Source organism: Equus asinus, chromosome 2, assembly GCF_041296235.1.
Source record: "Equus asinus isolate D_3611 breed Donkey chromosome 2, EquAss-T2T_v2, whole genome shotgun sequence".
Lineage (NCBI taxonomy): Eukaryota > Metazoa > Chordata > Mammalia > Perissodactyla > Equidae > Equus > Equus asinus.
The window spans coordinates 180,693,398-180,717,919 of record NC_091791.1 but is presented as its reverse complement, the minus strand read 5'-3'; the positions used below and the strand labels follow the sequence as shown (position 1 = coordinate 180,717,919).

Here is a 24,522-nt window from a genome sequence, read left to right as displayed (position 1 = left end):
TGGGCTGGTTACTTTTAAAAACAGCAGGCATGAAAGAAACTCTGAAAAGTAGAATTTACTTACCCTTTGTTACGAGACATTTACATTGTAAAGGAAATCTCTATCTGTAAAGGTGTCTCCCTCTCTGTACCAGGAAGAAGAGGGGATGACCTTATCTCTAGAAACTCTTATCAGTGTGGAAGGCAAGCACTCAAGTCTGCATAATAACCTGACTCTTGTTTACTGTACTTGTGGGATCATTTCCCATAACTGACTCTCCCCACCCCCAACATCCTCCTTTGTCTTTAGCTGAAGATGATATTTAAGGTGATGGCTTCAGCCATTTTGGTGAGTTGCTCAGTTTTCCTGAGCCTCTCCCATGTATGCATGTTACAAAGCTCTGTTTAATTTTCTCCTGTTATTCTGTCTCATGTGAATTTAATTCGTTCTCCGGCCAGAAGAACCCAGAGCGGGTGGAGGAAATGTCTTCCTCCCCGACAGTTTGGCAACTTGGATGGGATAAAATTTTACTGGCTTGACACTGCTCACTCCTGGACTGCTGCAGCTGAGAGGTCCTGGACCCCTGACAAGAGCCAGCAAGAGGTAAGCGTTCTTACCACGTCAGTCTCCTGGATCTCTGCCTGCAGGGTCCAGTAGAAGCAAGAGTGGTGAGTTTTTTTGCTCTTCTAAATTTAGATTAGCAGGAGAAAATCTTGGTGAGGCTAGCTTCTTGGATTCAGTGACTCTAGGATTTGGTTGAGTATTCATTGATTGTAGATCCTTTTCCTCCCAGAGATAGTACTTTTCCTTGTCTCTGTCTGTTTGTTGTTTGTCATAAGACATAGGCATCTCTATAAGCCTGTTGTCTGGGCCTTTTGTCTTGTTCTAAGTCTTGAGAGAGTGGTTTTATGACCCTTCTGGTCTCCGCCATCCAGAGGATGCATGTACCAGCACACATCTTGGCGGCCAGTAGACTGGGGTTCTGGGACACACTCTCTTTGTCCAGCTGTTTCAGCTCTCAGGGTAGTTTGTCATAAGGGGTCCCAATTTATATGGGGCCTTTGTCATCATCTCAACCTTTGTTGCTTACTGTGCAATGAAGGCCTTTACTTTCTTAGACTATTTTTGGGAGTGAACTTTCTGGATCTCTTTTGGAGACGCCTCTTGCATCCATGTTTAAGATTATTGGTTGAGTCGCTGTTAAGAAATTGGGCTTTGTTTGATTTTCTCCTGTTATTCTGTCTCATGTGACCTTAATTCATTCTCCAGTCAGAAGAACCCAGAGTGGGTAGAGGAAATGTCTTCTTCCCCTACAGCCTCCAGCCTTGAGATGGAGACCTCCAAGTGGACATCAGGGCATGGATTGTAAAGAGTTCCTTTGGTGCGAAGCCATGACTATCAGAAAGAAGACTTTTTAGGAAGCAGGACAAGGTAGTAGCAGGAAAGGAAAGACTGGGGGTAACCTGAGTTGTTAGGAAAGCCTGGGCAGTGCCCAGAAAAGAGAGAAAAAGGAAATTGCAGACATAAGGAGTCCCAGTCTAAGCTTTACAGCTAAGAGATTCAACTCACTAGATAAAACCCAGAGGCTCCTCCAAAAGAAGATGGAGGGAGCAGGAGACGAGCAACATAATTAAGTGAAAAAAACACAAAAAAGTCAAGCATCGACTATTTCAGTCCTAGCAAAGCAAATAGCTTTCTGCTAGGGAACTCTGAACAATTCACACATTCTCTGAGCCAATGTTTCTTCCTTTCAAAAAACAGGAAGTCAAGGTCAAAAGGAGATAACCTAAGTCACATTTCTAGCACAGTTCTTGGCACAAAGTATCCCCTTTCTTTGCCTCCCAACCAACTCCACAAAAAAAAGTGACTTGTCCAATGCCACAAGGCATACCCAGGACCCAATGCCAGCCTCAGGACTCACAGGACGCCTTTCAAACAGCACCAGCCTACACCCATTTTACATTCCTTTTTTTTCTCCACTTCACTCAAAACATCAACCTTATCTGATCCCTGTTTTGGTTTAGAAACAAAACACGCACAAATAAATTTGACCTTATTGGTGCCATATAAAGTAGTAATGCATACGCTGGCTTCTCTCAGCACCAACCTGGCTTCCTAAGGGAAAAAAATCATATGTCTATCTCATGTGCATCATTGTCCATTGTAGGAAGAAGTAAATTTTATTAGTGTTTATTGTTTATGTCAAGGTTTGAGACGACTTTTTCAAAGGCTGAATTTTCTCAGAGAAGTTTGCCTGGATTACCAATTCTAAAAAGTTGTTATGCATTTAGTTTAATCTCTTGCCTGAGAGAATAATTTCTGCACAGATAAAAGCATAAGTGAAAAGCAGCTATTGTGTATGCACAGTAGCATATTTTTTAAACCCTGTCCTATTAAGAAAGAGAGGATAACAACAAAAGGTACCCTAAGAATCAAGGTCCACACTTTGCATTACTAGGAGTCACGCCGTTAAATCAATGCATGCTGGGTGGGAACTTCTCGCCTAATGTGTGTACAATTTCATAGGTTCCTCGACTACAGAGCAAAATGCACAGCTACTGTGAGCTTTCTTAAGTCTATAATTCTTTAATAGCTTTTGCTTTCAATGTTTCCCTCCCCACTTGTTCAGTAAATGGTTCATTTTATATTGAAAGTCAAAGATAATTGAGCTCAAAAGTGCTGACCTGGTATTCTTTCTTAAAGGGTTAATGACCAATAGGCAACAAGTTGATATTAAAGTAAGGGAGATGGAGGGGGAGGAAGTGTTGGGCTACACTTTAAAATTTTTCCATTTGGGGGAGATTAATTGACTTATGACTGGTGGTGTCTGAACCAAAATCAATGCTACTATATAATATTAGAAACTAGACTCTGACAGGACAGGTGTAATCTCTCTCTAGGCTCTATCTTAAGGGGGTCATTGCGAACTGGGAGAGATTCAATATTGAGCAACAAAGCTGATTAAATGATAGCAAAAAGGCAGAGCCCAAAAGCCTTTATAATGAGGATGGACATTTAATGTTCCTATTTCTACTCAGGAAGGGAAATAGCACGGCCATGGTATTTCCTAAATTTGGTTGGAAAAACTGGCTAAATTAAAAGAATGGAGAGGTATAAATTTGACACAAGAAAAGGAAAGAGTAATCAAGGTAGCAAAAAATTACAGAGGTGAGGTAAGAAAAAAGAGAGCCAGAGACTCCCACTGGAAGAAGAGGGGCCGTCAAGGTTTTCAAATGAGAGAGAACATGTTCATCTTGAAACTGCACGCACTTCCCCACTTGTCAAATGGAATTTGCAGAATCATGTCAAACATTTCCAAAAATGCCTGCAAATGCAGATCTGGAAAGTGGTGTCTTGTCCAAACCAAACCCCTAAAGGGGTTTCTCTTCTCATATTCTTCTCGGTGGAACATCTAGTTATAACCAGTGCAGAGCTGCAGAGTCGGAGAGCTGAAGAAGCTCCAAGGAGCAGGCTGAGTGCCTTAGCCAAGGCAGCTGTGATGACAGTCAGTCTTCAGTGGCTGGGTTACCCACCAGGCCAGGTAAATCCTTAAAGAGACACGCACATGTTCGTTGTAGAAGGAAGGGGAAGAAATCACTCAAGGCCAAAGTGGGAAGTTTGAGCTTTGTGTTTAATTAAGATATTTATCTGTAAAGCCCTGAGAACTGAAATGAGATTGCTTTTGCTTTACTTTCCTTAAAAAGCACTCTTTACTCTTTACTAAGAGCTTATTTAAAGAAAAAAGAAATATAGACTAGGTAATTCAAGAGAAGAATTCTGCCTGTCAACACTCTTCAAGCACAGACCAGTGCTGTTGTCCACCTGGGGCCGGTTGGATCTAAGATTCCCATATGTGTGTTCAACATGGTACATATTTTGCAACTCAAGGTGGTTCTGGGAATGAAGGAATTTACCAAGCATGGCTTGGAACTGGAACATACGAAAGGAAGTTATGAGCCCTGGGGCCACCTTTAGTTCTATTCTTGTTCTTGGTTCTGTCCTTTACACCTATTCTTGCATTAAAGGTTCTATCCCTTAATTTCTCCACTGGAAAAAAATATGGTGTAATTCCCTCTCCTGTCTAACTTACAGAGATGCTGCGAGATTTAATGAGCCATTACTCATGAAAGCCTTCGAACTCTTGCTACAAAGGCACTAGATAAATTCAATATTATTGTTACTATCTTCATTATTCACACTTTTCCTCTGTCCAAGACCTACATATAACATGTTATTATTGTCACTTTAGGTTAATAGAAGCTTTGTCCTTTTTTCCCTCACTCTTAGCACCCAACGCGGTAATAACAAAATGCTTGTATATTTCCAACATTTTTCCTACCAATTGCCATTAGGCTATTTCAGGACTATATTTCATTCACTAGATCACATACAACAGTATTAGTGTGACACAAACCAAAAAATACACTAATCCACTAATGAAAATAAAATTATAGTACTTATTTTCTCCCATCTATGATCCAGAAGGTAATTTTTAAGAATAACGTGCTGATTACAGATACCCGAAAATATGGATTTTTTTTCTTTTTTGAGTACAGTTTCTCAAAGCATCTTTCTTTTGGAATTCGGTGCAGATCATCTAGATTTTTTTCTTCTACATGAGACAACGTGTTCATCACCAAGCTCTCAATTTTTTAAAATTAAAACTTTAGTAACCAGAATAAATGTTTTATTAAGCATGAAAAGTGCACAAACACTTCCGTTGGAAGGAATTTAACCAAGTTGCCAGGGAGAAGTGAATGCACATCTCTATCATATATCAAATAGCAGTTCTGCAACCACCAGAGGGCCAGTTTCTCAGAGCTGGTCTGAACCACATTCACCAGAATCTCCAGGGAGCTTGTTAAGGGCAGATACCCAGGCCCTAAACTCAACCTGCTGAACTCAAACCTGTGTTGGGGCCAGATCTAACAAATCAAAATACAAACACACAAATGAAAAATGTCCTAGTTGGGGCCCAGGAGTTTATAGTTTAATAAGCACTCCAGATGGGTCTTAAGCACACCAAAGTTTGAAAGCCACTGGCCTAGGAAATGCAGATTTGAAATTGCAGTGAACTGTCACTGCACACACTCCAGAATGGCTCAAATTCAAAAGGACTGACAACACTAACTGTTGCTGAGGATATACAGCAACTGGGATTCTCATATGCTGGTTGTGAGAGTATAAAACAGTACAAGCACTTTGTAAAAAGATCTGACAATTTCTTATAAAACCAAACATATACCTACCTTATCACTCAGCAATTCCACTCCTAAGTATTTACCCAAGAGAAATGAAAATATTATGTTCACACAAAGACTTGCACAAGAATATTTATAGCAGCTTTATTCATAATAGCCCAGGTATTTGTGCATAGCAGAATGGGCCACAAACTGTGATATGTTCATTCAGTGGCAATATGACTTGGCAATAAAGGGAATGGAGTATCGATGTAGGCAGCACAGGGATGAATCTCAAAAACGTGCTAAGAGAAAGAAGCCTTAGGCAAGAGTATATACTGTCTGATTTCATTTACTTGAAGTTCTAGAACAAGCCAAATTGTTCTATGGTGAAAAAAATTGAAACAATGGTTTCCTCTGGTAGAGAGCAAGTGGGGTTTAACTGGGGAGGGGTATGAGAGAACCTTCTGGGATGATGGTAATTTTCTGTATCCTGCTAAGCATTTGAGTTACAAAGATGTCTGCAGTTGTCAAAATTCATTGAATAGTACACTTAAGAGTTGTGCATTTCATTCTTTGTAAATTTTACCTGAAAAGAAAAAATGTAAACCAATATTCACTTTTGGTTTGCAACGTATGTGCTGAAGTATTTGAGGAGAAGTATACTGATGTCTGAAACTTACTTTGAAATGCATCCAAAAAAATAACATGGATAGAAGATTGAGTGCACGCATGCATGCGTGCACATACACACATGATAAGACAAACAGAGTAAAATATTAATGGTAAGACCTAGATGGTGGGTGTATGAATGTTTACTACAAAATTCTTTTACTTTCTCTGTTTGAAATTTTTCAAAATTAAATATTGGAGGAAAAAATTCCCTGACCTAGAGGGACCACAGTTTTCTGACTGGGGACACCAATTTTGAGGAGGCTTCTTTTATCTCTGCATTTAGACATTTAGGCACCTCTCACCAAGACTGCTCAGGAGAAAAGAGTCATTCTTATCCCTCTCCGCACCTCCAGGCACCTACACAGATCAGGGAAGCTGAGACTCACCCTCTGTGGAAAGAACTCGTCCTTGCTGTCCCAGTGCTCCTGTCACCCTCTTCTGAATACTAAGTGAGTTTGAGCCTCCTTTTCCTTGTTGCCTTGGACTTCCTGCACTTCCTTTGGTTTTCCACTGAGGAACTCTTTTTTTCACATGTCTAAATCATGACTTAGAAGGGGTTCTTCGAACGCTTGAAACTTCACCTTTAGCATAGTGACCAACTTGTGCTCAACGCACGTATGAATGGTGCTGCTTCAGGAGAGATGACACATAGCTCACACTGCAGCTTTTGGCTCTGGTGGGTCCCAACTCTTTGTTCTCAAGTAGAATCACAGTGTTGGTGGTGGTGCCAAAGGTCTCTCAGATAGTCACTCAGGGAATTGCTTTGGTGAACCATCCTTTGTACCAGACACACTCTGGTGAACACAAGGGGATGAGAGTTTGATCTTTAAGTTCTGTTTGTGATTTGTCTTACCTTGTTTCTCTCTTTCAGGTTAGGCATAATTAGCTGGCAGTTGCCAGCAAGATCCTAGCAATTATCAGACAGGCTGCTACCTTCTCACTCTGTAATAGCCACACTGCGGTGATCCATTAAGCAAAGAGGGTTCTTCAATCTCAAAAGAATCGCTTCTTCCTGAATTGAGACTCAGGTAGGTCTGTTTGTTTACTTGAGGTTCTGGTCTATCATTGTGGACTAAAAGACTACTTTAGTGGGTGGGAGGTAGAAAAAGTGCAAGTGTACAACCAGGACTGCTGAAGGTCAAGTTAATGTTTTTCTATCTTCAGAGGATGCAGCCCTGGTTTAAGAGAGGCTAGCACGGAGAGGAGGGTGGTCTTATATGAGAGATTTCTCATCTTCTGCTTACATTTACAACATTTACACTTTGGCTTTCCACCTAATTACAAAAGTATTACATGCTCAATGCAGAACATTTGGAAAACACAGTAAAGCACAAAGCAAAAATAACAAAAGTTATCTATCATACCGCAACTCAAGATAAGCATCATTGTTCTTTTGCTATATGTCATTGTTTTCTTTGTTTTGTTTCAGTTATTGCTATCTAATACCTATTTCTACACATAAGAATTATTAACTATTTGCATTTATTATTTCCTGATCCAGGAAGTAATCAAGGAAACTTAAGTCCCCAGACTACCTATATGCATGATTTTTTTATTGAGTATTATTTTTATTGACTCTAAAGTAATAAGAAATTCTGTAAAATATTCAAATAATTGAAAAATATACTTAGCAGGAAAAGTATATGTCCTATAGTCCCACTCTGCAGTGATATCATCATTATCTGAATGACATATGTCTTTTCAACTCTCTCTTTCTGCTTATGAAATCATACATACATAATTTTTATAAAAAATGAGATTAGGCTATACATATTGTTCTATAATTAGCTTGTGAGTGGACATTTAGATTATTTTAAATTCCTGGCTATTATAAATAATGCTGTAATGGCTATCTTGGGACAGAATTAAATTGCATGTATATCAGCCTGAGTAGGATATCTCCTATAACAATCAGCCTCAACATCACAGCTTCTTAAGACAAAATAATTTATGGCTTGTTCACATCACAGTCTAATATGGGTTAGTGAGAATGGTTGTGACGGGCTCTGCTCCACACAGTCATTCAGGGACTCAGGCTCCTTCCTCCTGTGACTCCACTCTTCTTTTGCTCCTTTCCTTCCCCTTCATTCAGCCCTTTGTTGGGAAAATCAAGAGAGCATAGAGAAGGCCCACACATCCACTCACAATCACCTCAACCTGGAGGCATCGCTACCTACATCACTTCCAGTCATATTCCATTGGAATAACTAAGCCACATGTCTCTATCTACATGCCAAGTCCAGGTCACAGCAGGAAGGAAAGAGGAGCACAGGTACTGAAGAGCATTCACAGCTCTCGTGACAAGTTTGCTAAACTTTCCCTGTGGGATACATTCATAAACACGGAATTCTCAGTCCAAAGTTATGAACCCTTTACTTGTGATAATGTCAAACTATTCTCCCATGAAAACCAAGCCAACTTATTTTCTCCCAACAGAGTATTAAGAGTGTCTCTTATCCCACATTTTGTCAATACAAGGCATTTTCATTGTTTTAAGCATTTGTCAACTTGAAAGGTGAAGAGTATTCGAGCTTTTATTTTGAATTTCTTTATTTATCAGTGAGGGTGTGTATCTTTTCATGTTTTAAATCATTTACATTTCTTTTGCTAAATGCCTGTTCCTGTTCTTGGGCATTTTTCTCTTGGATTGTTTATCTGTTGATTTATAATAGCCATTTATGAATTATATTAACTTTTATTGTATATCTTGCAAATATTTCCACAGCAGTTAATATTTTACGTTGACTTTATGGGATCATTTACTATACTGAATTTTAATATTATAGATGTCATTAAATGTGTGAGTTTTTCCATTTATGGTTTCTGACTTTACTGTCATATTTAGAAAGACCTTTCCAAATAAAAGCTTATAAAAATACTAATATTTTCTTGTAGTACTTTTATGATTTTATTTTCTATACTTGAAACAGTCAACAGTCTTTCTACAAAACTTGGAAAACAATAGAAAGGACAATAGAAAAAAGAAAAATCACTGGCAACCACCACCCAAAGATAATCAGGGTAAACATTTGGTGTATGTCTCTTGGCCTATTTTTACCAGTGTGCAGGACCACCCAGGTGAAAAGACGATATTCATACACCATTTTATGTTCCAGAAAAGTCTTAAGGAAACTAAACTAAGTATATGCTGTGAATATGCCTTTTAAAAATTTCAGAACATTTCCTTGGCTTTTTTAAAACCTAAAAAATATTTATTACATTGTAGAAATAGACAGAAAAATAATTCAGCTGACAATGTGCATGAATGTAAAGTTGTAAGTAGAAAGTTTTGTTATCAGCGATGTTGTAAGAGTAGGGAAAACAAATTCAAAACAAGAACCGTGCATCTGACTTTGTTACTGAACAGCATATCCTCGCTAGGACAGAAGTTTTTCTATGCTGATTCCAAACACCTTTTGACAAACCTTTTATTGTTAAGTACTCTTTCATATCTATTTAAAAATGAGGCGATACATACAAATGCTTAAATAGCTACTAAAGCAATGTTGGAATTTGTTAGGAGATGACACCTAGAAGTAGTTATATATTCTTTATATATTTGTAATAATTATATGCCTTGTGTAAGCATCTTTGCAAGTTTTTGTAAATTTCTCCAGGTAATTTATTTAATGAAATACTGCCATTGGATATATTTCCTTTTCCCAACATTCCCGGGAGTCCCTGAAATATAGAAACATTCTTAACAAAGTTCTTTTCCCTGATGTAATAAACGGAATTTTGTATATTATGCGATGACACTGAGGATATAGATGACAGGCAGTGAAGCCTCAGCCTGCAAAGCGCACTCCGCTGCCCTCCCAGGGCCCTCACTGTCTCGAGAGGAGGCCTGAGGTGCCCCAGGGGGTGTGCTTGCCTCTGAGAGCAGCCTTTTGTCTCCCTAGGCCTCAACTGCTTTCCTGAAATGGGAGAAGTCGCCAGGAGTTCCTTCTCACCCTCCCTGGCCTCATTGAACCTCCATCTCTTCTCCGTGGACGCTAGTTTCACGGTGACTTAACTTCGCGATTGCCTTCTTTTCTGGCTTGTGAGAAGACGCACACAGGTTAGACAACTGTCGCTGCCTGTCTAGCCTGTCCTCCACACAGAGCTGAGGAGAGAGAGAAATCACAAACTCTCTTCTTCTACCCCTGACTTCTCATGCCTCAGCTAGAATCCCCTTCCTTAACAACTGGGCCCTCCAGCCTGTCTATTACTTTATTAAATCTTCTGTCAAATCACTTTATTCAAAACATTATGTAAACATTTTTAGAGAACTTAGCTATAACTTAAAAAACAACTTTTTAAGCTGACGGACGTTTTTGTTCGTTGCTCCAGGAGAGCAGCAGAATTCCTCTTGAAGCGCAAACTGCTCTGTTGTTTGGGAAAGCATCCAGTGAGCGTTTTGAACTGAGCGAGGGTAAACCCCAGGAGAGTCTGGATGGGAGAAAGAAGGCCTAAGCGAGAGCCAAATTTCTCTGCATCATAAAGTTAGAGGAATTTCTGAATAGGTTCCTTCCACCACTGCAGGGCTGAGGAGGAGCAGACCATGAAACAGGACTGGAAACAGAGTCCAGAGAGCAGGCCTCTAAAAAGCACAGGGAGAGGGCTGCCAACAAGGCCTCCTCAAGGTAGAGATTGGTGACAGTGACAGGGAGAACTTTCGCAGTGGTGCTGCCCAGGATTCACTTTTAAGTGGTTCCATGTTTTGAGCTATAATTCCTCTGTATTATGCATATAAAACAAGAAAATTTAATAAAGCACTGCTACCCGCAACAACATTGTCAAGAAGAAAGTGATGGGGCCATGCTTGGAAGCAAAGCAGACTACAATGGCCTGGGGCAGCCTGTAGGAGCCATGGGCAGATGGAGAGAAGAAATTGGGAAAAGTCAGAAGCAAGAGTTTGGAGCAAGAAAAAATGGGAAGAACTAAGTGTCAACTCCAGAATCTGCAGAGGAACTGGAGAACACCTTGGACTTCCCACAATATACACGATGGTTATTAAAGAAAAGGGCAACCTCAGAAGGATAGGGGAGTTAAGGACTTCGGGTTATACGGGTAATCCTTCTGTGGATCACTATATTTTCTCACTGCTTAAAAAACAATAGGCTTGAGTGTTTAACGGCAATGACCTGCACCAGAGAAGTGGGCACAGAAAGTGAAGAGGGGCTGTGTCCCTGTAGTTTGTCCCATTAAGCCATGGCAGTGAAGGCAGAAAGCCTCACAAATAATCACTATAATAATGATGAGAAAAAGTTCAACAGAAAGTAATTGTGCAATATGCAGAATTTGTGTAACACCCAAAGACTTTACTGAATTGGTTCATTTCAATATTGTCATGTGTTACTTTATTCCTTTGCAGGATATTTGTAGGCATAGCCACCCCACACCCCATTTCTACACTAGTTTAGAACAGCCTTGCAGGCAATACTTGGCCCACTTTCAGAAATTCCTCTGGCAAAACCTATAATGTACACTCACTTTCAAGCAGGAAGGAATGGTTTATTCAGCAGGAATATCAAGGCCAGGGCTCCAATACAAACTCCCTCTTCGGGTCTCTCAGTACCTAAGGTGTCTTAAATTTTTTTTTTTTTTTAGTGAGGAAGATTGGCCCTGAGCGAACATCTGCACCAACCTTCTTCTATTTTGTATGTGGGACGCCACCACAGCATAGCTTGATAAGCATTGTATAGGTCCACTCTTAGTATCTGAACCCACGAACCTGGGCTGCCGAAGCAGAGTACGTGAACTTAACCACTATGCCACCGGGCTGGCCCAAAGATGTCTTATTTTTTACACTTAAGTATAAAATACTGGGGGCAGGATGAATTGGTGATGTTCCAGGAAAAAAACGAGGGGATTAGTAGTTTTTTCTCCAGAGCAAAATAGGATTCATAACTGAAAGAGGAATGGGGAGAAAAGGAAAAAAAGTGATCTGGGACCTGATGTGTACTTCTTTCATCCTACTTCTACTCTGCCTCTGAGAGAAGATTGTTCTGGAAAAACCAACTGGAGGCACCAGATCAAAGGCTGAGCAGAACGGGTATCAGGCTTAAGACTTTGCACTGAGAGGGAACACTCGACCACGTTGGTAAGTATTCCTTCTTAATCTGCTGAGTTTCTTTAGAAATGACATTTCAGATTCTGTTGTGGCCTCCTTAGCTCATGGTCATCGCATCTTTGATATTTCACCAAAAGGTATAATTATACTGCATCATTATACCATTTTATCTCTTGGGACCTTTATACCGTTCTATGGAAAAAAGGACAATCTAATCACTCATGTGGCATTATGTATATATGCAGGTATTTATATCATTTTCTTACTCTTACCTCCTTGATACTACCAAACTGCTATTTGCTACCTAGATTTGTCTTATGTCATTGGTTCTTTTCTTTCTAGATGAATTCAATGTAATTATGAGAATGAAGATTTTTCTGAAATGAGGAAATCCCTCCAAAGTTATCATCACAGTTGCCAAACTTGAAACTTGTTTAATCCTGTAACAAAACCATAATAATGATGCTTGATCTCAGAAAGTATCCTTCAGAGGATATAATCAAGATAAATTACAATGTAAATTTACTAGTAGGTGTCCTTAGTTTTCAATGAGGTTTCTTCAGTGATCTCAAAGACATGTTAAATATAGTTGTAAGTCCAAGATCATAGAATCAATTGGCAGATAAGTCATAACTCTAAGAAGTGGGCTCTTCCTCCCACTTTCTTGCTGCTCTATCCATCAAATAATTTAGTAATTCATAAAAGAAGATGTTTGTGATGGTACTTTGCTAGGCATGGTCTATGTGATTTTGAGTTTGAAATGTTTTAACAGGAATCTTCACTTGAGTTTTTGCACCTGGGATGGGGATTATTTAAGACATCTCGTGGAAAGTACCATGGTACCCATGTTTCTGCCCAGTGTGGGAATGTGATTTCAGATGGGACCGAAATCAAGTGATGGCTCTTGAGCTTCTACTTCCAGCCATGATGAGGTGACACATACTGGACTAGTATCAGTCAAAACAATTATAAAACTGGACAAAATATGTGAGGCACCTGAATTCAGGCCCTGGCTAACAAGCAATGTAAGACTGTGATTCTTGAGAGAAGGGAAATGCATGAGGTGAGCTGCACAATTGTCCCAGCTCTCCGCCTGGAGACAGTTTCCCAATCATGGTCCAGTGACCTGGAGTCTGAGCAAAGCATGGTGGTTTTGTTGAGATGAGGAGGCAGAGATCAGAGTTCAGGGAAGCTGAAGCAGTTAGAACCTGTGGAGAAGAAAGCAGCGCAGAGAAGGGACCCCAGAAACCCATAGGGATCTCCTGAAAATCCATGGCTGAGAGCTGGATTGAACATGTGCAGGGTGAGGCAACCTGAGCCTTTAGATATCAACTGCTACGGAGTTGAAAGTGGAAACAAGATACCAGAGATTGAGCAGTGCTTGGGAAAGAGCAGTGGCAGGGGATGTCAGAGTCCTGGCCCTGCCAGAGTGAAGAATTTATTAACACCTCATGAAAACTCCTGACATCTGAGACCCCACACAGTCTACGTCTTAGGAACAAGGGACCCAGAGAGAGAGCTACTCTAGACCCACACTAACAAAGCCTGAAACCAAACCCCAAAAAGATTCTTAGGGAAGATGCAGCTTGGAGAGTGAGTACTGCCAAGTTAGAAGAGCTTGGGAAATGCCTCGGGCTTTCCACAGATCTACACTAGCAATGCCAGACACCAGGATCACACAAGTTAAAGGGATCAGCCAGTAAATGAACTTCCTGCTTAAACAAGAATCAATCCTCTTCAGAGGAAGATTACAGAATCTAGAATTTCTATAATGTATTATCCACAATGTCCAATATTTAATCAAAAAATCAACAGACATACAAATAATTAAAGGAAAGTTATGTTAAAAGTATCAAAAATTTGATCTTGAGTGATTAAATAAGTATCAGCAGAGAAATGGAGACTACAAACACAATCAAATGAAAATTTTAGAACTGAAAAGTACAGAAACTGAAATATAAAATTGATGGGCTTAATAGCACATCAGAGTTAGCAGAACAAAGAGTCAGTGAACCTAGATACAAATTAATAGAAATTATCTAACCCAAAGAATAGAGAGAAATAAGATTGAAGAAAAATAAACATTTAAAAAAAACAAGATACCGCTACACACCATTAGAATGGCCAAAATACGGAACATTGACAACACCAAATGCTGGCAAGGATAAAGAACAATAGGAACTCTCTCACACGGCTGACAGGCATGCAAAATGGTACAGCCGTCTCGGAAGACAGTTTGGCAGTTTCTTACGAAATGAAACCTGTTCTTACTGTAAGATCTAGAAGTCACACTCCTTGTATTTACCCAAAACTGTTGAAAACTTACATTCACATAAAAACCTGCACCTGGATGTTTATAGCAGCTTTGTTTGTAATTGTCAAAACTTGGAAGCAACCAAGATATCCTTCAGGAGGTAAATGGATAATAAATAAACTGTGATACTTCCAGACAATAGAATATTACTCAGTGTTAAAAAGAAATGAGCTATCAAGCCATGAAAAGACATGGAGGAAACTTATATGCATATTACTAAGTGAAAGAAGCCAATCTGAAAAGGCTACACACTGTATGATTCCAAGTACACGACATTCGGGAAAAGGCAAAAGTATGAAGACAGGAAAAAAAGATCAGTGGTTGCAGGGATTAGGGTGGAGGGAGGGATAAACAGGTCGAGCAGAGTATCTTTAGGGCAGTGAAACTACTCTGTATGATGCCATAATGGTGGTTACATGTCATTACAAATTTGTTCAAACACACAGAACGTATAGCACCAAGAGTGAACCATAATGTAAACTGCAGACTTCAAGTGTTATGATGTGTCAATATAGCTTCATCAATTGTGACAAATTTACTGTTCTGGTGGGGGATGTTGATAATGGGAGAGGCTGTGCATGTAGGGGGGAAGAGAACATATGAGAAATCTTTGTACCTTCTGCTCAATTTTGCTGTGAACTTAAAACTGCTCTAAAAAATAAAGTTCATTAAAAAAATTAAAATAAAAATAAATAAAGGAAGAGGCTCAGGGACTGTGAGACAATATCAAGCAGCCTAGCAGGAGAGTAATTGAGTCCCAGAAGAAGAAGAGGATAACGTAGGGACAAAACAATTTGAAGAAATAATGGCCTAAAACTCCCCACAATTGAAGAAAAATACTGACTTAACAGAAACGAGAATGTCAATGAATCCACAAAGGATAAACACAGAGAAAACCAGACCAGGGCACATCATAGCCAAACTGCTGAAAACCAAAGACAAAGAGAAAATCTTGAAAGCACTCAGAGAAAAAAGGCACTTTCTATAAAGGGAAACAAAATAAGAATTATCATTGGCTTCTCACCAGAAACAATAGAGGACAGAAGACAATGAAATGACTTCTTTTGAGTGCCGAAAGAAAAAAAAACCTGTCTACACAGAATTCCATATCCATCAAAAATAGCCTTCACAAACGAGCATTAAATAATGGCACTTGCTGAAGAACACAAACTGAGAGGCTTTCTTTCCAGTCTACCTGTGCTACCTGAAGGATGCCTTTCAGGTCAAAGAGAAACTTGGGGGGCTGGCCTGGTGGCACAGCAGTTAAGTTCAAACATTCCACTTTGGTGGCCCAGAGTTTGCCAGTTCGGATCCCAGGTGCAGACCTGTGCACTGCTTATCCAGCAATGCTGTGGTAGACATCCCACATATTAAATAGAGGAATATGGGCACGGATGTCAGCTCAGGGCCTGTCTTCTTCAGCAAGAAGAGGAGGATTGGTGGCATATGTTAGCTCAGGGCTAATCTCCCTCAAAAAAAAAAAAAAAAAAAGAGAGAGAGAGAGAGAGAGAGAAACTTGGATCTACAAGAGAAAAGAAGACCAATAGAAATAGTAAATAAGAGAACATGGGCAGCTGAAATATGAAGAGTTGGACAAATTTCCACAGGACCATGTTCAAGATAGAGATCATCATGGAATTGATGTTCCCACAAGACTTTTAATTTCAAGTTCATCTCTACCTAAGAGTTAACTGTCTTAATATCTGGCCCTTGGAATCAGGATGGTGCTAAAAGTTTAGCTGGAAAGTTTTTAATTTTTTTTAATTTATTTATTTTGAGGAAGATTAGCCCTGACCTAACATCTGCCGTCAATCCTCCTCTTTTTGCTGAGGAAGACTGGCCCTGAGCTAACATCCATGCCCATCTTCCTCTACTTTATATGTGGGATGCCTACCACAGCATGGTGTGCCAAGCGGTGCCATGTCCACACCCGGGATCCAAACCGGTGAAGACCGGGCCGCTGAAGGAGAACATGCGCACTTAACCACTGCGCCACCGGGCCGGCCCCTGGAAAGTTTTTAAAATTAAAGCATTCTTTTCTATGTTGTTTGGGAACTTACCATTTACTTTAATTTAACTTAACATTGAACATGATGAGTTTAGAGTCTAGTTTCACAGTTTATCTGCTTTCATTTGGCCAATAGAACAGGGTTGTAATTCAGAGTTAATTGTCGACTGCTTCCACAAACACTTAGTGCAAGACTCTGACTCATCTAATGTGTGTAGAGTTTTATACTGCCCATCTCAGTACATTTTTGAAAATTCTTCTATAATCTTGAAATAGTCATAAGATATTTTGACTTATGAAGAGAAATGTAGTTACTAGGACAGAAACAGATTTTCCTCTAACATATTTTCATATAGCAAGCACAAAATTAATCAAAGTTTAGTAGAATCTAATAAAAGGGCCCATTGTAAGAGCTGAATATTTTTTTTTTCATTTTTTAAAAGCACCCACTATTTGTTTTGTTTCATTTTTTCATCCTGATAATTCCAGAATAATTTTTCTGTTCTGGCAAAAAGATAGGTGGAAGCCTAAGAACTATTTATTAAGGATGTAACCCTGCTTACACAAAAAACTCAAAGCAAATCCTAAGCTTTTTTAATATTACTGAGAGCCAATTCTTTAATGATGAGCATGGAGGTGTTTTGCTGCTAAGGCACATCAAAATCAAATGTCATCGACTGAGATGGCTAGGAGGCTATCTGAGATGGGAGAATGGAAGAACTGGCAGGAATCCTAAATTACCGGGTTAATGCAGTGTTGGGGGGTGGGGAGGAGACTGTGTTAGACTGATCGGATACTGAAGCAGGCAAAATCGAGCACTGGAAATGCGTGGGGTACCAATGTCATCAGACAATCCAAATGCATACTTTATGAGCCACTATAAATGCAGTACTTAAAATGTAGTATTTAAGTTGTAGTTGGAAGGCTATGGGGTAATCATTTGAAAACAAGGGACATTAAGCAAATGTTCAGAATTGGCGGGGGTGGGGAGGGCAGTGAGAAATCTCTTCAGATATTACCATAATTTTCTATAAATTTCTAGTGGCTCTGGTAGTTGCAGAGTTATTTACATATTTTTATGCTCTGGAAATTAAATGATACCATTTTTTATTTTCCTGTTAATTTAAGAAAAGAACTAATCAAAGATCATTAGAAATTTTTTGAACTAGACACTGATACAAATTTTAAAATTCTAATTACTAAAGATCAAAATCAAAATCCTCTATATTTTTAGTTGGCAGAGTAGATGAGCACAATAAATAGCTTATACATTTTCATGGCTTCGTACATTAACTAAAAACACTAAAAAAATGTCTAACCATCTATAGTTTTAAATATATTTACATGTCCAATGCTGCCCTGGAAACCCACTAAAACACAAACTCAGATTGCAATCCAGTTACAATGCAAGCCAGGCACAAAAGCCTTCTAATGATCTTTGATTAGTTCTTTATTAAATTCATCAAGGGAGCAAAGAAAATTTAATAATCTTCACCAGTTGTCATCTTTCTGATTAGAGTTTTGATTAGAACTTTCAGCTTTTATTTTTCTCCTTGCTAGCCTTCGCCAGAGCTTTGCTACGGCTTCTAGCTGGAGAGGAAGAACGAGGCAGATGGAACATGTCAAATACCCCACATTTGTTAACATCTCCTGGGAACGCAGACCACGGTTTATTGAGGAGAAAGTCAAAAGTTCCCTGTGTATCCCGTCCCCACCACCTAGTCAGCCTCTTCATGTGACAAAACATTTCTTGAACAGTGAATCTTTCCGCATTTGGCAGCTTCTTATCCAGGAATGTATTTTGCTTGCCTTTGACAATTATTTTCCCCAATTTTGAATCCCCATGATTCAAAAATCATGAAACTAGTTTTTCCATCCTGTTAAATTTACAAATAAAAATCCTATTGGGGGTTGGTTAGTGAGACTGTACACATTTCATGTGTGAAAGCAATGGGATTATAGGAGCTGCCATCCATGGGTATTTGAGAAGTGCCATTAGATTGTTCATAATAAAGGACTCTGAAAGGTCACTCAGTCTTGGATAAAATGAGTGAGAACAACAATGATGTTTACATTTTTCTTCCTCATACAGCATGTAGGAGAATAATGACATTCAGATTTCTGTATAGCACATTTCTTTCTAGTATTCACAAATATCGCCTCAACTATTTTTCTACCATGGCTGAAAAGCAGCAAATGTGTAGCTATTATCATCTCCATTTCCTATTATATATTATATCATGCTATTTTAGAGCCTTCTCCCTAAAAGAAGGGCAGCTAGGTGTTGTGTTTATAATCACACTCAGTCACCATTAGACCTCAGCACCAGAGAGTGATAATAGGAAAGAAGGTAAAAAGAAATAATAAAAATGTAAACACAGGAAATTCTTAACCTAAAAAAGGGTTGTGTTCCAAAAGTTCATTTATTAAGCTATTGTGTGGAACTCAAAAGTCTATATTTCCATAGAAAGAATATTGTAATTGGTGGTGAGGTTCCTAGGCTAGCCCATCACAGCCTATTTATTCATGTAGTCGAAAATACAAGGACTACCAAAATTACAGCAGCAGAAAACTATTCAGTTGGAAATATTTGGTATTTTAACTATATAGAAGGTTAAATAAACTTTTATAAAATAACCCAGTGGCAAATCTCTTCATAACCACAAGTCAGTGCTTTGGACACTGGTAACACTTGATGCCGTGGCAACCACCCAAGATCCGGGAAGCTCACCATCACAAACTCACAAGCCCACAACCCCAGGGCCATCAGAAGGAACTGACTGACAACTCGTCAAACAGGCGACTTTCCTTTTATTTCCCAAAGCCAATAGACACTGGGCAAAGGAAACTTGGTGTCAAAAATTCTTTGATCCAGGATCCCAGGGAAAGCTTTCCTCTTCACTCCAAACACGGTACAGGTTTCTGATTCCAATGGGCTCTTTCCAGTTGATTAAACTCGAGGTTATTATCAAAATATACCAGGTGCATACAGAGCTGAACAGAATACTAAAAATACTAACTTTGAGACCTAACAACTTCTAATTTAAATGCAAAACGTGAAAAAACATAGTGTATATTATATTAAGATTAGGGTGTATTTAAAGGGTGTCAAAACTAATACCTACTTTCGTCAACTCCAGTGAGCAAATGAAAATGTAACTGAAAGGAATTGGTTGAACCAATTGTGAGACTAATTGGAGTTCTTGTTCAAAATACTGGACTGAAGTTGTTCTTTCCCTGCTGCTACTGAGAAATTGGCTTGAACTCAATCAGTCATTCAATACGTATTAAGAACCTTCTATTTGCAAACAAAAAAAAATACACTTTCCCAAAATGAAATAAATACAGATAACACCCTCCCCAACATCGGAAAATCTCTAGCCATTTGAAGCCACAAACATAACGCTGAACATCTCAAAAGACACTTCCCATCCCCAGTGTATGCATCATTTCCAGGCACAGTTCAACATTCTAGACCTTATGGGCCTAGATTTTTTCTTATCTCTACAACAGCAGTTAATGCATAATACCATAAATATTTGTTGTAAATCTAATTCATCCACTTGCCTATGACCTCTTAAAGGACAAGGACTGTGTTCTATTTATTGTTGCATCTTCAGTGCCTTGCATAGTGCCTGGACCAGAGTAGCAGATCCATAAATGGAGAAGCAGCAGCAATGTTCTTCCTAGCCCTTTACGTCTCGTTCATGGGCACAGAGCTCCAGCAGCTGCGATGCTTTCCTCTCCCATCCAGCTCTGCTTGATTTTGTGCAGAAACTGGGAGGGCAAGGAAGTGCTGTTTATTGCTCCCCCAAACCCGACCAGGTCCACAGGCGGAAAGATGGAGAGAGCAAATAAACAGATTAAACTGCCTCACATTCCTACTTCACTTTACATAGCCCTTGAATGTATATTCACCAACTAAAGAAAGAGAGAAAATACTTCTAAACTTCAAAAAGCTATTCCGGTCAAAGCAGATGCCAGAAATAGACAAAAGAGTTTGGGAGATTCTGATTATATCTGAATCCATTTGCTCCCCTCTCTCACGAAAGAATTTGTGTACTTACACACACACACACACACACACACAACAATACTCATTAGAGATCTAAGACACCATTAGTAATGGTAATACATATTCATAAATGTTTTTTAAAGTGTATCATTTATGCAATCGACATAAATAGGCCTTTGAGTACTATTCTAATCTTATATTACAATTATATATTTAGGACACATTACCCACAGATCTAAAAATTCAAAAGAAAATCTTAAAATGCACTAAGATTGCCTCACAGCTGAGTTTTAAAATGTTGCCCCCCAGACTCAACTTGTAAAATTGGAAGATCTCTGACTGAATCAAGCGACAGGTTCAGGCCCCACTGCTAATCCAGTTCCGTGATTTGTAATAGCCTTCTTGTTCTCTGTGTCTGTTTCTTACTGCAGAAAACAGGAGTCAACTAGATAGTTTCTTAGGTCTCTGTTTTAGCTCTGAAGTTTTATAATTCTAATATAATTATGGTAATTGTAATTTTTTTACTGCCCACCCAAGCTATTATTAAAACCCTCTACCTTCCTTTCTTTTTGTTTTAAATCTCTGAGTTTCTGCTAACATCCTTTCACTCCAGGGGACAGAGCTTTAGTTATGCTGTCTATAAAGTTCTGGAAGGACTCTAGCTGCAGCATGTAATCAAGGTGATAACAAAGAATTTCTGCAGCCATGTAAAAAGTAGGAAAAAAATAATATAATGAAATATCAGAGTCAACAGCTTTTAATTAAACTACCAATAACAGGTTTTAATGCAAGGAATGTAAGGGCGTGATGATTTACTAAAGAAGAGGGGGCGTCCTTTTGTATAGGTAAAAATAATAGAAATGGAACCAACAGGTGGTTAATTCCACTTTCCAGAACATAGACAACATGTATGAAACTGGCCGGACCAAAAAAGTGGTCTCTTCAGCCACAGTCTTACAGAGAAGATATCATGATAGAAAATAAGCCATTCAGTAGTAACAGTTCTGAGCATGGGGTGCAAAAATCTTGTTGGCAGGAGTTTTACCTTCAAGCTACCAGCCTCACTGGAACTTCAGAATTGTACAATTCACATGCCTGGGAACGTGTGGACCGTCAGCAGGGGAGGGAGGGGGTGTCTTCTTTTCAAGAAAGCATGAAATTTTTTTAAGGTACATTATGAAATGGCTTGGCAGAAGCTTGGCGTGTAAATACTGAGGTTGGTGTATTCTTTGTTGTAGCTCTACAGAACGTTAAGCACTGTATTTTTAAAATCTTAACATTTTAGAGTGCTTAAAATAAGTACTCTTCCCATTTAATTGGAGCCTTTTTTCCCCTCTGATGGACAGACTGTGAGGTTTCCTAAGTGCTTTCCCTGAGTCTCAGAATCAAAGAGGTTTGATTGGTTCTTTCCTTCCCCAGCTTATTTTATTGTGTTGGATGATGACTTGGCTTTTCATGTAACCCTGAGAGAAAGGAATTTGTTTACACTCCCCTGGGCTTGGGGAGGGGCCTTGGGTCTCCCAGGAAGAAGGCGACTTTGGTTAACATTGAGAAGCTGGGATTTGGAAGTAAAGTTGCATAATGAGACCACATTCTACACAAGACTGAACACAACTGGCGGAGTCAACCAACTCTGAGCATTTGATGGGGGAATTAAAATTGGTTCAATCTTCTTTGTGAATAAAATTGTATTCTTTTCCCTGTGGTTCTGGAGGCCCAGTTAGAATAAGCCATTTATAATGACATAATTAATCATGGCCTCTGTAGAAGTTATGCATTAACATCTTTTCACCAAAGTGCAAAGAAGGCAAGAGACCTAACAAAACACAAGGAAATGGGCCGTCTAGCTTCTTCCATTCTCTGTAATTTATCAGAAAGTGACTAAGCTTTCAATATAAAATATATTGGTGATATAGTAATAGGATTAATCATCTGACAAAGAGGAGAAAAAGTATTGAAATAACTTTGCACTCAGCATTGCTGGATTTCAAATGGTCTCTCTTTTCCTGAGGCTCTTGCTCTAACATGTAGGATTAACCCTCTCAGCCACAGACCTCATCAGCCATGAAAGTCTTCTACCCACAGGGACAAAAGATATGGTATATCCTCTATCACCCACCTTAGAATTCATGGCCAGAGCATCTGAACTGCCTGTCCTAACCCGACTGGTCAGTCACCTTAAAGTTCAGATGGTGTTTTTCCCAGTGACAACTCTACCAGGAGAATTGCAATTTTAACCTTCCAGAGCAGGCAACAATGTTTACATTTCTGTCTATGTTAACTCTTCAGTAGAAGAGCAGAAGTTTAGAAAACCACCAGAAAATTGGCAATCTCACCATAGTTGCCTCACGGTATTCACTATTAGATAAGATGAATATTATCATAGTTTCTCTTTCTGCCTGACAAGTGAATACGACAATTAAACCAAAAATAAAAGTACATTCCCTAGTAACCAAAGAAAGGTTTTGGGGATGATTGCAATGATGCAGGAAATATCTCCTAGACGGATTAAGTGCAAAAAGCTGGATGCAGAACAACATACACAGTATGAGTCCACTGACATAAAAACTATGAAAATGCAGATATTTTCATTTGGAAAGATACACACCAAACACTCTGGCTTGGAAAGGGTACTTTTCTTTTGTCAGGGATATTTGAATTTTTGACAAACAAAATGGATTAATATGTTGCTTTCATTAAAACAAAATCAACTTATCACACATAGCCCTAAAAACTCAGACACGGCCAAGTCTTAATAACTCATACACAATTTGCTCCACTTTGGCAGGATCACGTTTAGCCATTACACTCTCTGTAGCATATTTTATTGAAAAGGCATCAAGGACTTAGGCTGTCTGAAGTCAAAGGGGATTTGTGAGCATGCTGTTGCTTTACAGTGCCTGGAATACTCTAGTATACCACCCAACATTACATCATGCATGCACTAGACATTGGAAGGATGAATGGACAGACAGATGGCTGGATGAACAGATGGATGGACAAAGCAGTAATACTCAGACATTTTGAACTTAGCATTCATCTTGGCTGACTGATAAGAGAAACATACAAACATTGCGAGCAATTTTGATTTTTGCAGTAGGCTTAGAATTGCTGGTTTTTACAATGCCTCTGCCTGCATTGGAGAGAGAATTTCTCATCCTCTTCACTGACAACTTCTCAACATTTGATGTGTTCCACGAATCACAAAACCACTAAGCAAGTTTTCAAAAGCAATAAGCCTCACCAAATGTGAAAGTTTCATCCACGGTTCCTCCACTGCCCCAAGCAACGAGTTCCATTATCTTCCTGCAGCAGATATTCAAAGACTCCATTAATTCCGACAAAAACCAAAAAGGGAAAAGAAATAGATCAGGAAACACTTGTCTCATAGAAGTGCTCATTAACTGCCTCAGCTGAAACTACGGTTGAGATACAGTTAAGATTTTTTTAAGATTAAAAAGATCAATAAAATACCTAAAACATCTCAATTGTTCCCTAAATAATTGTGGCAACTGTCTTCCTTCTTGATCCATCCTTAAATCTGAATGCTCTCTTTTTGAGATTAGAAGCAAGGGATTTATTTATTTAATTATTTATTTTTCATCGTATTGTGATAAAAATACATAACCTGAGACCTACACTCTTAACAGATTTTTAAGTGTACATACAGTACTGTAAATTATAAAAACACTGTTGCACAGGGCTCTAGAATTTACTCATCTTGCATGACTAAAACTTTACACCTGTTGATTACCAGTTCCCCTTTTTCCCCTCCTCCCGGTTCCTGGAAACCATCATTCTACTCTCTACTTCTATGCGTTTCGCTATTTTAGGTACCTTGCATAAGTGGAGTCATGCAACGTTTGTCCTTCTGTGACTGGCTTATTTCACTTAGCAAATGTTCTCAAGATTCGTCTAAGTTGTTGAATATTGCAAGATTTTCTTCTTTTCTTTTTTTTTTTTTTAAATTCTCAATCTATTGTCGTTACCCTGAGGGTAAATAAATGAGTGCAACAGTCAAAATGTAAGTGATCATGCGTGAGCACACACACACACACATACACATAGCCTTTAAGTCACCAGAGAGGTCACGGAGATAGAAAAACCACAGGACTTGGGACAAATGTGTAGCCAGGTTCTAACAGCGGGGAGGGACAGCTGTGCATGGTGTGGTGGTGTGTACATAAAGAAGATACCACCCTTTGACTACCTCTCTAAGCATCAGACATTCCTACTTTTTCACTGCTTCCTCTAATGTCCTTTCATCATAGTCTCAACATAGTCTTACGAACTGCT

General features: G+C 39.1%; 1 long non-coding RNA gene across 1 annotated transcript; it reads left to right on the top strand.

Moving 5' to 3' along the window:
* Positions 1-286: 286 nt before the first annotated feature.
* On the top strand, positions 287-18,128 carry LOC123283103 (uncharacterized). The gene is made up of 7 exons (XR_006523589.2): positions 287-582; positions 6,188-6,283; positions 6,706-6,862; positions 9,737-9,894; positions 11,427-11,568; positions 11,819-11,919; positions 17,772-18,128. It is a non-coding gene; the product is annotated as an uncharacterized lncRNA (long non-coding RNA).
* The last annotated feature ends 6,394 nt before the right edge of the window (positions 18,129-24,522 follow it).